Below are 13,878 nucleotides of genomic sequence, written 5' to 3' on the forward strand. Positions count from 1 at the left end.
CTATTTTGTAAATGACATTGCCGAAGTCGAGGATCAGTAAGATGGTCAGTTTTATGAGGGTATGTTTGGCAGCATGAGTGAAGGATGCTTTGTTGTGAAATAGGAAGCCAAATCTTAGATGTATCTTTCTAAGTCAGAACCGTCCAGAGTAATGATGCTGGACAGGCGGGCAGGTACAGGCAGCTATCGGTTGAAGAGCATGCATTTAGTTTTACTTGTATTTAAGAGCAGTTGGAGGCCACGGAAGGAGAGTTGTATGGCATTGAAGCTCGTCTGGAGGGTTGTTAACACAGTGTCCAAAGAAGGGCGAGAAGTATACAGAATGGTGTCATCTGCGTAGAGGTGGATCAGAGACTCACCAGCAGCAAGCGCGACATCATTGATATATACATAGAAGAGAGTCGGCCCAAGAATTGAACCCTGTGGCACCCCCATAGAGACTGCCGTAGGCCAGGACAACAGGCCCTCAGATTTGACATACTGAACTCTATCAGAGAAGTAGTTGGTGAACCAGGCTAGGCAATCATTTGAGAAACCAAGGCTGTTTAGTCTGCCGATGAGGATGTGGTGATTGACAGAGTCGAAAGCCTTGGCCAGTTCAATGAATACGGCTGCACAGTATTGTTTCTTATCGATGGCAGTTAAAATATCATTTAGGACCTTGAGCATGGCTGAGGTGCACCCATGACCAGCTCTGAAACCAAATTGCATAGCGGAGAAGGTACGGTGGGATTCGAAATGGTCGGTAATCTGTTTGTTAACTTGGCTTTCGAAGACCTCTAGAAGGCTGGGTAGGATAGATATAGGTCTGTAGCATTTTGGGTCAAGAGTGTCCCCCCACTTTGAAGAGGGGGATGACCGCAGCTGCTTTCCAATCTTTGGAAATCTCAGACGACACGAAAGAGAGGTTGAACAGGCTAGTAATAGAGGTTGCAACAATTTCGGCAGATAATTTTAGAAAGATAATGTCCAGATTGTCTAGCCCGGCTGATTTGTGGGGGTCCATATTTTGCTGCTTTTTCAGAACATCAGCTGACTGGATTTGGGAGTTGGAGAAATGGGGAATGCTTGGGCGAGTTGGTGTGGGGGGTGCAGTGCTGTTGACTAGGGTAGGGGTGGCCAGGTGGAAAGCATGGCCTGCTGTAGAAAAATGCTTATTGAAATTCTCAATTATAGTGGATTTATCGGTTGTGACAGAGTTTCCTATCCTCAGTGCAGTGGGCAGCTGGGAGTAGGTGCTCTTATTCTCCATGGACAATGTTCCAGAACTTTTTTGAGTTTGTGTTGCAGGAAGCACATTTCTGCTTCAAAAAGCTAGCCTTGGCTTTTCTAACTGCCTGTGTATATTGGTTTCTAACTTCCCTGAAAATGTGCATTTCACAGGGGCTGTTCGATGCTAATGCAGAACGCAACAGGATGTTTTTGAGTTGGTTAAGGGCAGTCAGGTCTGGAGAGAACCAAGGGCTATATATGTTCCTGGTTCTAAATTTCTTAAATGGGGCATGCTTATTTAAGATGGTGAGGAAGGCATTTAAAAAAAATAACCAGGCATCCTCTACTGACGAGATAAGGTCAATATTCTTCCAGGATACCTGGGCCAGGTCGATTAGAAAGGCCTGCTCGTTGAAGTGTTTCAGAGAGCGTTTGATAGTTATAAGTGGAGGTTGTTTGACCGCTGACCCATTACAGATGCATGCAATGAGGCAGTGATCGCTGAGATCTTGGTTGAAAACAGCAGAGGTGTATTTAGAGGGCAAGTTGGTTAGGATGATATCTATGAGGGTGCCCGTGTTTATGGCTTTGGGGTTGTACCTGGTAGGTTCATTGATCATTTGTGTGAGATTGAGGGCATCAAGCTTAAATTGTAGAATGACCGTGGTGTTAAGCATGTCACAGTTTAGGTCACCTAGCAGCACGAGCTCTGAAGATAGATGGGGGGCAATCAGTTCACATATGGTATCCAGAGCACAGCTGGGGGCAGAGGGTGGTCTATAGCAGGTGGCAACAATGAGAGACTTGTTTTTAAAGAGGTGGATTTTTAAAAGTAGACGTTCAAATTGTTTGGGTACATACCTGGATAGTACGACAGAACTCTGCAGGCTATCTCTGCAGTAGATTGCAACACCGTCCCCTTTGGCCGTTCTATCTTGTCTGGAAATTTTGTAGTTAGGGATGGAGATTTCAGAGTTATTGGTGGTCTTCCTAAGCCAGGATTCAGACACGGCAAAGACATCCGGGTTGGTAGTAGATGCTAAAGCAGTGAATAAAACAAACTTAGGGAGGAGGATTCTAATGTTACATGCATGAAACCAAGGCTTTTACGGTTACAGAAGTCATCAAAAGAGAGCGCCTGGGGAGTGGAGTGGAGCTAGGAGTGGAGCTAGGCACTGCAGGGCCTGGATTCACCTCTACAATCCCAGATTAACAGAGGAGGAGTAGGATAAGGGTACGGCTTAAAGCTATGAGAATTGAACGTCTAGGACATCCGGAACAGAGAGTAAAAGGAGCAGGTTTCTGGGGGCGATAAAATAGATTCAAGGTATAGTGTACAGACAAAGGTATGGTAGGATGTGAATACAGTGGAGGTACACCTAGGCATTGAGTGATGGTGAAAGAGATATTGTCTCTAGAAACATCATTGAAACCAGGTGTTGTCATCGCATGTGTGGGTGGTGGAACTGAAGGGTTGGATAAGGTATAATGAGCAGGGCTAGAGGCTCTACCGTGAAATAAGCCAACAAACACTAACCAGAACAGCAATGGACAAGGCATATTGATATTAAGGAGAGGCATGCTTAGCCGAGTGATCGTAGGGGTCCAGTGAGTAGTGAGGTTGGTTGGGGTCACAGCGATTCAGACAGCTAGCCGAGCCATGGATAGCAAGCTAGCAGAAGATGGCGGTCTGTTTTTAGCCACCCCGTGCGTTTCTTTCGGTAGATTAGTGGGGCTCCGTGTGGTAAAGGGGACCAATCCAATTGTCAAAATAGTTATAGTTAGAGTGGCCCAAGAAGATTGTTTGATAGACCTGTTCAGATAGCAGCCGATATGCTCAAGACAGCTAACGATTAGCGGGCCACAGTTAGCAGATGGGCGTTCAGTTTACGTCGCGATGGAGGGGCCAGTTGAATAACTCCCTCGGGCAGATAACCTCAGTTTTCTAGTCGTGAAGCCCCGGTGGGGCTCCGCATCGGCAGTAAAAACAGGTCCGGATAGGTGATTGTAGCCCAGGAGTGGCTGATGGAGCTCTTCAGCTGGCTAGCTCCAGGATAATTGGTGTTTGCTCCGGAATCGACGTTAGCCAATAGCCAATAGCTAATTAGCTGCAAGATCCAGGTGTAAATGTCCAGAGCTTGCGGTAGAAATCCGGGGATATGGTGAGAAAATAGGTCGGTATGCTCTGGTCTGAGTCGCGTTCTACAAAACTGCTGATAGCTTTCCGAGCTAAAGGATAGCTGATGACCGCTAGCCGTGGTTAGCTGAATACTAAAGTTAGCTGGTGAGATGGCTAACTTCTGGCTAGCTTCTGTTGTGGATTTCGGATACGAGGTGAATAATACTTTTGAAAAAAAAACAGATCCGCACCTCATTTGGTGAGGCGGGTTGCAGGAGAGTGTTTAGATGTTTAGTTTTTAGGAGAAAAAAAAATATATAAATATATATATTTTCACTTACTTAGCTAGCAAATGCAACTAGCTAGTTAGTTATATTAGCTATGTTGACTATGATGTTACTTTAGCTAATATGGTGACAATATAAGCTGTGTGTAGCAGTTATGATATGGTTTGGCTTGGAAAGGTTTTTTCGCCTGGTCACAATATGTTGTGCATTGAAGTTCACAAGCGAAGGGAAAAGGTGAGAGAAGGAGAACGCGAGAAGAAATACAATGTGGCTGCTATTAAATTTAACTGTGTTTACGCGGGATCAGGGGTATATTCATTCTGCCGATTTCTGTTTGAAAAACATTTCTTAAACGGAAGCAAACATACCTGAATTTGTCTTATAGAAACTCGTTTGCAACTGTTGGACTAATGATGTAACGCTCAATGAGTGAATGGGTGTGGAGTCAGGCGCAGAGAGCAAAGGATGCGGGAAAAAACACGCTTTAATGTCCAAAATAAAAAATAAAAAAATAGTTATACCCAACACAGGTGTAACTATTCACTACAATAAGTACCCTTAGGTAAAAATGCCAGGACAGCGAGAAAACCCAACAAAAGGCCTCTCACAAATACAGAAGAACAAGCCCGCACAAACAGAAGCGGGCTAAACAAACTTAAATAACACCACCCTAACAACCAAACAATGAACAGGTGAAAACAATTAGACAAAACCAAACGAACACGGAACAAAGGATCGGTGGCAGCTAGTAGACCGGCGACACGACCGCCGAGCGCCACCCGAACAAGAAGGGGAGCCACCTTCGGTAATATTCGTGACAGTACCCCCCCTGACCCGGGGGCCGAGGCGCAGGGCGATCCGGATTGAGGCGATGGAACTCTCTCAACATAGATGGATCCAGAATATCCCCCACCGGGACCCAGCACCTCTCCTCCGGACCGTACCCCTCCCAGTCAACGAGGTACTGCAGGCCCCCCTGGTCTTGAGTCCAGAATAGCTTGTGTACGCCGGGGAACCCTTGATATCCAGAGGGGGCGGAGGGACCTCCGGAACCTCACCTTCCTGCATGGGACCAACTACCACCGGCCTGAGGAGAGACACATGAAACGAGGGGTTAAGGCGATAATACGAAGGAAGTAATAATCGATAACAAACCTTGTTTATTCTCCTCAGGACTTTAAATGGCCCTACACACCGCGGACCCAGCTTCCGGCAGGGCAAGCGGAGGGGAAGGTCGGGTCGAGAGCCAGACCCTGTCCCTCGGTGCAAACACGGGGGCCTCACTGCGGTGATGGTCAGCGCTCTTCTTCTGCCGTCCACTCGCCTGACGTAATGACTCCTGGACGGTCCTCCAGGTCTCCTTAGAGCGCTGCACCCAGTCCTCCACCGCAGGAGCCTCGGTCTGGCTCTGATGCCATGGTGCCAGGACCAGCTGGTACCCCAACATGCACTGAAACGGTGACATGTTGGTAGAGGAGTGGCTTAGTGAATTCTGGGCCATTTCAGCCCAGGGGATGTATCTCGCCCACTCCCCTGGCCGGTCCTGGCAATACGACCGCAGAAACCTACCCACCTCCTGGTTCACTCTCTCCACTTGCCCATTACTCTCCGGGTGATACCCCGAGGTCAGGCTGACCGAGACCCCCAGACGTTCCATAAATGCCCTCCACACTCAGGAGGTAAACTGGGGAGCCCGATCAGAAACAATATCATCGGGCACCCCGTAGTGCCGGAAGACATGGGTGAAAAGAGCCTCCACAGTCTGCAGGGCCGTAGGGAGAACGGGCAACGGGATAAGACGGCAGGACTTAGAGAACCGATCCACAATGACCAGGATCGTCGTGTTTCCCTGAGAGGGGGGAAGGTCAGTAAGAAAATCCACCGATAGATGGGTCCACGGCCGTTGTGGAACAGGGAGGGGTTGTAACTTCCCTCGTGGCAGGTGCCTAGGAGCCTTACTCTGGGCGCACAGCGAACAGGAGAAGACATAGAATCGCACATCCCTCACCAAGGTGGGCCACCAGTACTTCCCCCTAAGACCTCGCACTGTCCTTGAAATACCCGGGTGACCCAACGAGGGTAGACTATGAACCCATCGAATCAATTGATCACGAACAGCAAGTGGCACATACCTACGACCCTCCGGACACTGTGGAGGCGCAGGTTCCTCCCTTAGCGCCCGCTCGATGTCCGCGTCCACCTCCCATACTACTGGTGCCACCAGCTTAGCCGCCGGAATGATGGGAGTAGGATCGATGGACCGGTCCTCAGTGTCATAGTGGCGGGACAGCGCGTCGGCCTTAGTGTTGAGGTAACCTGGTCGATACGAGATTGTAAAACGAAATCTGGTGAAATACATGGCCCACCTTGCCTGACGAGGATTCAGTCTCCTAGCTGATCGGATATACTCCAGGTTACAGTGGTCAGTCCAGATGAGGAAAGGGTGCTTAGCCCCCTCAAGCCAGTGTCTCCACAACTTCAGGGCCTTAACCATAGCCAACAACTCCCTGTCCCCCACATCATAATTCTTCGAAAAAAAAGCACAGGGGCGGAGCTTCGGTGGCGTACCCGAGCGCTGTGAGAGCACCGCTCCAACCCCAGCCTCGGATGCGTCCACCTCTACTATGAACGCCAAAGAAGGGTCCGGATGCGCCAACACCGGCGCCTCGGTGAACAGCGCCTTCAACCTACGGAAAGCTCCGTCTGCCTCTGTTCACCACTGCAAACGCATCGGCCCCCCCTTCAGCAGTGAGATAATAGGAGCTGCTACCTGACCAAAACCCCGGATAAACCTCTGGTAGTAATTGGCAAACCCTAAGAACCGCTGCACCTCCTTTACCGTGGTCGGAGTCGGCCAATTACGCACGGCCTTGACGCGATCACCCTCCATTACCACCCCCGAGCTGGAAATGCTATAACCCAGGAAGGAAACGGCTCGTTTGGAAAGCTCACATTTCTCCGCCTTCACAGGTCATGCTCCAGCAGTCGCCCAAGAACCTTGCGCACCAGAGACACATGCGCGGTGCGTGTAGCGGAGTAGATCAAAATATCGTCAAATATACACCACCACACCCTGTCCGTGCAGGTCTCTGAGAATCTCGTCAACGAAGGATTGAAAGATAGCTGGAGCATTCTTTAACCCGTACGGCATGACGAGGTACTCATAATGGCCAGATGTGGTACTAAACACGTTTTTCCACTCATCTCCCTCCCGAATACGCACCAGATTATACGCGCTCCTGAGATCCAGTTTCGTGAAGAACTGCGCTCCGTGAAATGATTCCACTGCCGTAGCGATGAGAGGTAGTGGTTTCCGTGATGGAATTGAGACCTCAATAATCAATACACGGATGCAAACCACCATCCTTTTTCTTCACAAAAAAATTAACTTGAGGAGACGGGTGACATGGAGGGCCGAATGTACTCCTGTCCCAGAGCTTCTGTGACATATGTCTCCATAGCCAACGTCTCCTCCTGGAATAAAGGATACACATGACTCCTGGGGAGTGCAGCGTTTACCTGGAGGTTTATCACGCAATCCCCCTGTCGATGGGGTGGTAATTGGGTCGCTTTCTTTTTACTGAAAGCGATAGTCAAATCGGCATACTCAGCGGGAATGCGCACGGTGGAAACCTGGTCTGGACTCTCCACCGTTGTCGCACCGATGGAAACTCCTACACACCTGCCTGAACACTCATCAGACCACCCCTGGAGAGCTCCCTGTTTCCACGAAATCGTCGGATTGTGAATAGCCAGCAAGGGAATCCCCAGCACCACCGGAAACGCAGGTGAATCGATTAGGAACAGACTAATCCGCTCCTTATGATTCCCCTGCGTAATCATCTCCAAAGGAATTGTGGCCTCCCTGACCAGCCCTGACCCTAACGGTTGACTATCTAAAGAGTGCACGGGGAAAGGGGGTTCTACCTTAACTAACGGAATCCTCAACCTCTGAGCGAGTCCACGATCTATAAAGTTCCCAGCTGCGCCTGAATCGACTAGCGCCTTATGCTGGAGAGAGGGAACAAATTTAAGGAAACAAATTATTAAGAACATGTGACCAACAGGAAACTCTGGGAGAGTGTGGTGCTGACTCATCTGGGGTAACCGAGGAGTGTTCTGCCTGCCCTCTCGATGAACTCCTCCAGCACCGACCTGAAGTGTGCCCTCTCCGGCCACAACTGGTACAGGAGGAGCCTCCTCCTCCGATCTCCCTAGATGCGGCCCCTCCTAGCTCCATCGGTATAGGAGCAGGAGGGTCAGGAGGTGTAACTAACAGGACCCTTTCAGAACGTCCGCGAGAAGCTAGCAGATGGTCTAACCGGATCGACAGGTCTATCAGTTCATCCAGGCTGAGCGTAGTGTCCTGATAAGCCAGCTCCCTGCGGACGTCCTCTCTCAGGCTACACCTGTAATGGTCTATCAGGGACCTGTCGTTCCACCCCACCCAGCCAAGGTCCGGAAATCTAGCGCGCGAAGTCCTGCGTTCTCCTTGTCCCCTGCTGGAGATGGAACAACCTCTCACCCTCCCGGAAATCTAGCGAAGTCCTGCGCGCTCCTTGTCCCCTGCCGGAGATGGAACAACCTCTCACCCTCCGCAGGTGTCGCTTCTTTTCCCCAGTGTATTTATCCCTATGTTTCCTGTCTCTCTGTGCCAGTTCGTCTTGCATGTTCCAAGTCAACCAGCGTTTTTAACCTGTACTCCTGCCTTTGCTATTCTCCGTTTTCTAGTCCTCCCGGTTTTGACCTTTGCCTGTTCTGGATTCTGTACCTGCCTGCCTGACCATTCTGCCTGCCTTGACCTCAACCTTTTGCCTGTCCACAACCATTCTCTTGCCTACTCCTTTTTGGATTATTAAACATTTTAAACTCCAACCATCTGCTGTAACGATCGTCGCTGGAATGAGACCAAAGCTCAGCGTGGAAATTGTTCCTATTTAATGTTCACAAAACAACACTCAAACAAAATGACAAAACGGAGAAAACAAAAGCGCACAGTTCTGTCAAAGAAAACAACCTAAACAGAAAACAATCACCCACAAAACACAGGTGGGAAAATGCTACCTAAGTATGATTCTCAATCAGAGACAACGAACGACACCTGCCTCTGATTGAGAACCATACTAGGCCAAACACATTGAAAAAATAACATAGACTACCCACTACTTCATTCCTCCAAGCTAACATGTCATCCTGGTTCCCGCCATACCCTAGCCTTCCTTCAACAAAGTTTCTGGTGGCCCACAATGGTTCCTAACGTCTCTGCCTTGAAGCACTGAAGCAGAGAACATTAAAATAATCATTAAAAATAATTGGGGAATCATCCAAAGTGATATGCTACTACACCAAGTCTTTCCTGAGCCACCAGTCATAAGCTTTAAGAGATGTCCTACCCTAAATGACAAATTAGTCCACAGTTATCTTCTGGGTGACTCTCAAAAAACTTGTCTTGACCACAAACCCAAGGGCTCTTTTAAATGTAACCATTGCAACCATTGCAGTAATATTGTACAGAAGAAGTATTTTGTTGACACAGCTTCCTAAATGGAGTATTACGTCAAGCATTTCATTAACTGCAAAACCACTCATGTCATCTATAGATTGGAATGTCCACAGTGCAAGGTGTTCTACATTGGACGGACAAAGAGACGCCTTCAAGAACGCTTAGCGGAACACAAGTATGCCATACGGGTAGGCAATGAAGACTACCCCATGGCTAAGCACTACAAGTCCCTACACCATGGCAAGGCACTACAAGTCCCTACACCATGGCAAGGCACTACAAGTCCTTACACCATGGCAAGGCACTACAAGTCCCTACACCATGGCAAGGCACTACAAGTCCCTACACCATGGCAAGGCACTACAAGTCCCTACACCATGGCAAGGCACTACAAGTCCCTACACCATGGCAAGGCACTACAAGTCCCTACACCATGGCAACCCTGCCTCCCTACAACCTATGGGTATTGATCATGTCCCGGCCTCTATTAGAAAAGGAGACCGTCTTAAACAGCTAAACCAAAGGGAAAGTTTTGGGATTTACAAACTACAGGCCACTAAATACCCTGGTTTAAATGAAGATATGGATTTCTCACCCTTCCTGTAGGGTCGTGATGGGTCCATTTGCTGTCATCTAGTGGACATTTTGCTCAATTACCCTCAGCTATGGTTAGACTGTTGTTCATGTTTTGCTGTGTTCTAGTGTACTATAGAATGTATTGCTTTCTTATTCTTGACACTTCTCCCAGTCATATTTAAGGTTAGAACTACCTTTTAGTGTTCTGATACTTCTAGCTTAGAGTTGTATTTTTATGATAACATAGCTACACTATTTCACCTTTTAATGTGTATAGTATTGCTTACTAGGTGTGTCCAATCAATTGTGTAACCACTCCCTCTTCCAATTAAGGCTAATTGAAAAGCTGTTCAAAAGAGGACATTGTATTCTTTTTTTATTGTACTCCCCGACGAAGGCCATGCTGCCGAAACGCGTCGGTTTTTAGAAACGTTGTTTCTATTGAACATGCCATACTAATAAAGGCATTTTAATCAAGTATATGAAGAGTGCCTTGGTCCTCCTTTCTTTTTGATGACCAATTTACCCCTTTTACCAAAGAGCACCTTCTATCTACCAAAATGTACTACTGTGTACCTTAGTAGCGCTTCCCTTCCTCCTCTTTCTACTAGGGACATACTAGGTATTCATATCCCAAAGGAAATAAATTCTCTCACTACAATACATTTTAATAGAAAGTTGGCAAAAACAGATAAGATCTTTCACGTTTCAGGGTCACCTGTACCTCTACAGATATCAACATGAAAAGATTGAATGGTCCCCTTCATATCCTAAAGGGGAAGTATGAACTTTACTGAAATCGCCAAATGTGCAATCTTAAATCATCACAGAAAGGGAAACAAATGGCATCACCATAGTCTCTAGGCCATGCCGAGTTCAAGGAGATGCCCTACTTGACCTTAGCTTGCTCGGTCTGACCACAGCGAATGTGCAAATAGTATGCCCGGAATGCCCTGACTAGTAGTGATGGATTGATGCTTTGGACATATTGCGGCCTCTGGGTCACACAGAGACACACCGTTTTCTTTGGGCTCATCAGGGGGAGGTTCGGGGTGGATAAGCCACAGAGTTGTTCTAGCTGTGCTCGCTGCTTCATGTAGTCTGACACATCCGAGTTTCTCCCTAAGGATAACATGGGTTTACAGGTTATGCTCTAACTCTGCTTCTGTGCAGGACATTTTGCAACCACATGTGGGGCCAACCTGGCTACTGAGGACAACTTTGTGCTGCCCTGTTGGGTTTCCCTAACTGGGCATGTGGAACAGCCCTTCATTAACCCATATGGGCCCCACATGGAAATATTGACTGTGCTTTCACCACGCAACCATTGATCCACAATACACACACACACACACACACACACACACACACACACACACACACACACACACACACACACACACACACACACACACACACACACACACACACACACACACACACACACACACACACACACAACCTTTCAAAAGTTTTGGGTCACTTATAAAATGACATCAAATAGAACAGAAATACAGTGTAGACGCTGTTAATGTTATGAATGACTATTGTAGCTGGAAACGGAAGATTCTTTATGGAATATCTACATAGGCGTTGTTGTGTCTTTGGGTTTGAGTGAAAGAGCGGAAAGACTTGAGGAACAAAGGGTGAAGCTATGTCTCTATCGGGCCGTAGACAGCTACTCTATCGTAAATACAAAATATTATGCATTCTAAATTACCGCCCATTTGGAAAAGGAAAATTCATTAAATATTTACTCTGAGCTGCGCTTCAATAGGTTGGTGATAGATGGAAGGCCGTGTTTCCCAACAGAGTCCTTTGTCCTTTGAAGAGAGTGGTGGTGAACGGGATACGTTGTAGTGTCATCGTTGTGTGGTAGACGGGATACGTCGTCCGTCCTTTCCTAGCCCACGTTTACAGCTGCTGTTGCTAACTCAACGGCTAGGATGTCTCACTTCTTTAGTGAATAATATTTCAAAGTTCATACCATTCACAACCAAAGCTCACGCTGAGGTTGGCTTAGTTCTGTAGTTGACATGTTAGTCCTTTTTAACGTATGGACCGTCGTCCTCATGTCCTCGGAACAGAAGGTTACATTTTCGTCAAGGGCTTATATAGTGGAGGGAGAGAAGGGTGTGTTTCATAGTTTATAACCCATGTCTCTTCACAGGGGTGGGCCACTGATTGAGCAGAGCTCTAACCTTATGAAAACCCAATTCTCTAATTTGGAAGCTAAAATTACATTTAATCTTTTCACAAATAGTTTCATATTCAATCATTTAAATTGCACAACAATTCCATGTGAATCTGATAACTAGAATGTGTAGACTTTCCCAGATACAGTTTATGTCGTCCTGTCATCAGTCATAATGTCTCAGATGACAACCGAACTGACATCATATTCCTTAAGTACCATCGCATATGCTCAACTGGTTCTATTACCGAAATATGGTAAGGTTCCCCCCACTTGTTTGATGTTCCCAGACTCTCTATGTTTAACAAAGGTTATACAAGAGTCCTTAAGTAGAGTCAAGAGAGAGAGGGGAAAAATATATTTATGGGGGGGTCATAAACCTTACCCACAAGCCAACGTCATGACAGTCCCCCCATGTTGGGTTCAATCTTGCGATTAACCTGCATGTTGCAAATCAACATAAAAATGACCGTGGGTTGTCCTGGTTGTGGACCATCGTTGTGGCCCCCATCTGGTGGTCAACCCGGGTAGGGTTTCTGTGAATAAAGATGTCTGTTCCATGGCTGGGCAGCAGATGTCCAGTTGGTTATCGCTGTTGCAGTCCCCCCTCTGGTGGTCGACCCGGGTAGGGTGTCTGCAAATGAAGAAGTCCGCTCCATGGCAAGGCAGCGGATGTCCGGATTGGGATCGCCGTTCCGGACTCGTCGTCTGGTCGTCCACACTTGAAGATCTGGGCAGTAATTTAGGCAGATGTTAACAACGCACACACACACACTCATGAAAAATATCATTACATTTCTTCCCAAATGAGTGGCGTTGTGACACTAACTGGTGGTTGTATGGGGGAGTTGTTTATGGCTCTATCATTTTCTACGTGCTGAAGAAAATTAAACAAAATGACTGAAAGCATAAACAAAACAAAATATAGTTATGCCACCTTAATCATCTAATTGGACTGTATTCTATCTACGTCCATGGTCTTGGCAAAATTACCCTATCATTGCATTGTCTAATGTCATATCTAGGCTTTCCTAATTTGCGGGGTGTTGCTTAGGGTACTATCCTAAGTTGATAACTATATGATAAGTCTACAGCTGTAAGGCACTAGTTTTGGGCATGACCTATGGACTTCTGAGAATAAAACTGGTGAGTGCTGTAGCTGTAGAGTTAAAGGCCTCAAAATAAATGTTCAACTTTTCTAAGGCTGGTATTTTGCTCAGACCCTTAAGTGATCCTAGCATAAACCCTAATTGGATGTTCTGTTTTGCATGTGAGTTTATGCTTACGCAAGCGCACATGTCAAGGGAAGGAAACCAAGTATACTGGAAGATTACAACTTGTTCAGAATGAGTCTGATGTAGTCAGGTAATTTTCAGGTCAATGCCTAGAGGTCAGTCAGAATTGGTGTCGAGGGAGTCTGCTGTGGTTTAACTACCCAGTCACTGTCTTCCACTATTGTAGTGGCGGTAGGTATGAAGAAGTCTACTTCATAGCTATGTTATCCACGGAGGAGCTAACCTCATGAAGAAAGTACTCTTTAGTATTGGACCAGTCATACGTGGTGTGATCATGGTTCATGACTTCTAATAACTTTTCTCCTGAATGGAGGGTTCTATTTATTAGTGGCGTGTGTTAACCATTGGAAGAGTGCAATGGTGATTCCCTTCCCCGTGTTTCACTCTGAGTGACTCCTATGTCGCTATTATCAATAGCAATTTAACTTGTGAAGTTACTAATCCTCTTACTGAGTGTTGATGGACTGACTGTGGTATTGGTACTGGTACTCAAGGGGTCCAGTTTTCCTACCGATTTATTCTGAAATGTTATCCTATACATGATTAGAACATTTTACTAGTTGTCTTGTAGTGGCTACTACACATGGCAAGGAATGAATATTGTTGCCATTTGTTTTGGAGGTGGACAAGTCCACTGGACTTCCTTTACGACCAGTGTGGTACACCTCAGTACTATCTTAGATGTGTTCTAA

Source organism: Oncorhynchus clarkii, chromosome 12 (assembly GCF_045791955.1).
Source record: "Oncorhynchus clarkii lewisi isolate Uvic-CL-2024 chromosome 12, UVic_Ocla_1.0, whole genome shotgun sequence".
NCBI classification, from domain to species: domain Eukaryota; kingdom Metazoa; phylum Chordata; class Actinopteri; order Salmoniformes; family Salmonidae; genus Oncorhynchus; species Oncorhynchus clarkii.